Here is a 2913-nt window from a genome sequence, read left to right on the forward strand (position 1 = left end):
CACCCATTTCCCATCATCTTTGTTATCATTCCACAACTTCTGCATCATTCATGTTCATTTCTGGGTGACTTTAGCTTTTGGTGTTTTATTTTATTTCTTTAATATAACTTCTGTTTTAATTCTTGGTCATTTAATAATATGTATATAATATATACATGTATAATATATATGTGTATATAAATATAGATAAAAACATAATAGCATAACAGAATAACAATTTCTGTCTTAACTCTTGGTCATTTAATAATATACATTATTATGTATAAAAATTTATCTTCCATATAACATTATATATGATACATATAGATATCACGTTTTATTATATATGATATATACGATATATATTACCATATATATGTCATATATGTCACTTTTTCAGAATTTCTTTCTTTTTTTTTTTTTAAGTGGGCACCATGCCCAGAGTGGAGCCCCAGCATGGGGCTCAAACTCATGACCCTGAGACCAAGACCCAAGCCAAAATCAAGAGTCAGATGCCCAACCAACTAAGCCATCCAGGTGCCCCCATGAATTTCTCTTCCTTAAACTTATCTTCAGTGACTGTGTCTTCTGCTCTGTCTTATCCACTCACTTCATTTCTTATTACCAATAACCCTACACCCTCAAATATCATGATTTCATATGTCTCTCTGTCTTATCACCACCTTCCATCCTGCCAGCATGTTCCTCCTAGTAACATACCCCAGTATTTCTTTGACTTCACTGGGAATTCCCACCCATTAGTCCTACCACCTTTTACTGTCCTTCAACTCTCTGACAACTTCTCTGCCCTCCATAACCACCTTAAAATCCCTGTCAGTCATTACCTCTGTGTAGATTCTCTACTTCTTTCTACTTGCTTGGCCAAATGACAATGCTGAAGACGTTAAAACTTCTGCCTGCTCCACCTCTGCCCTTTTCATGCACATGCAGCTGAACATGGATGGAGGAAAATCAGTGTCTGGTCTCCAGAATCCATTACCTCAAGGAATTACCCTAACACTGTCAAGATATCATACTATGATTCTTTTTTTTTTTTTTTAAGATTTATTTATTTATTTGAGAGAGAGAGCACGAACGAGCATACAGAGGGAGAGGGAGAAGAAGACTCCCCACTGAGCAGGGAGCGCGACTCGGGGCCCGATCCCAGGATCCTGGGATCATGACCTGAGCTGAAGGCAGATGCTTAACCGACTGAGCCACCCAGGAGTCCCTCATATTATGATTCTTTCCATGACTCTGTGGTTCCACTTCCTACTTAGCTATTTCCCCATCCTCTGTCTCTTCCTTTCAGAACTCTGACAGTTCTTTCTCCCATCTTCAAGCCTAGATGATGGTTTTGCATCTGACTTCCCTAATGAAATGAACGCAGTCGGAAAATAAATCCCACATTCCTCAACTACATCTGCACACACGCCGGCGTCTACCTGCACTACCCCTGACTTGGTTGCACACCTTCCCTCTTATTCCAGGTGAAATGATCCATCAGATAATCACATTTGATGCAGTTCCTTCCTTCATTCCCTAGATGCCATGCTCTCCCACGGACTCCAGCACATGGCCCCAGCAGTTGTCTCCTCTCCTGCTCACTTAGGTTAACCTTTCTCTCTCCCTCCTGGATAAGACCCATAAGAAAATTTCCTGCTCTTTCTCCCATCTAAAAACAAAATCTTCATGTACAGCTCCCATCATCTCATTTCCACTTTCAACTTTTCATCTCTAATACAGAGAGATGATTGCGTTCAATGTGTATGGACACTGTCCCCAACAACCTTGTTAAATTCATGTCTTATTTCTATTAGCTTTTAAATAGACTGCTTGGGATTTTCCATATATATTATTATGTCGTCTTTGATTAGAGAAACCTTTCATTCTTTCTTTAAAATCTGTGTGCTTTTTATTTTTATTTACTTGCCTAAGTATATTGGCTAGGAATTTAAAGCACAATGTTTAGTAGAAGTAGTAAGAGAAGACTTCCTTGTCTTGTCCTCAATTTGGGGGAGAAAGAAAATCTTTCACCATTAAGTGATGTCCATTATTATAAAGTTTAAGAAGCTCCTTATTACTCCTGGTTCCCTGAGGCTTTTTTTTTTTTTCAATCATAAATCAGTATTGAATTTTGTCAAATGCTTTTTCTTCCTCTTTTAAGATGTTTATGTGGTATTCTTTTTTAGTACGTTGATACTACGATTTGGGGCTGTTACACTAATCTTTTATAATTGGTGTTATTTCTTTCAAAACTCTTACAGAGTTCACTAATGAAGCCATTTGAGTGTAGAATCTTTGGTCAGGTTTTTTACTCTCAGTGCAATTTTTAAAAGATTATTTATTTGAGGGAGAGCGAGCTAGCAGGGGTGTGGGCAGAGAGAGAGAAACTTAAGCAGACTTCACACTGAGCACAGAGCCAGATGTGGGGCTTGATCACACAACCCTGAGATCACGACCTGAGCTGAAACCAAGAGCCAGATGCTTAACCAGCTGCACTGCCAGGCGCCCTATGAATTCAATTTTTAAAATAGATGTACTTTGGTTTTCTATTTCTTCTTAAATAATCCTGATAATTTATGTTTTGCAAAGAATTTGTCCATCTTATTGACATGGTTGAATTTATGGCTATAAATTGTTTATAAATATTTTGTAAAAATTATCTTTTTAACATCTGTAGGCTCCCTGGTGATTTCCTCCCTTTACTTCTTCATATTGGCAACTTGGATCTCTCTCTCCTCTCTCTCTCATTTTCTTTCATGATTTTTCTAGTTAGAAGTTCATCAACTTTTTTTCAGAGTAAGCTTTTAGTTTTATCTTCTGTTTTGTATTTTACTGATTTCTGCCATTGTCTATGTTCTTTCATTCTGTTAATTTGAGTTTATTTTTGCTTTTTTGTTTCCTGTAGTGAAAGCTTTGAGATTGGCGACT

The sequence above is a fragment of the Callorhinus ursinus genome, unplaced genomic scaffold (assembly GCF_003265705.2).
Source record: "Callorhinus ursinus isolate GAN/ISIS: 27379988/994484 unplaced genomic scaffold, GSC_fseal_2.0 scaffold16, whole genome shotgun sequence".
Lineage (NCBI taxonomy): Eukaryota > Metazoa > Chordata > Mammalia > Carnivora > Otariidae > Callorhinus > Callorhinus ursinus.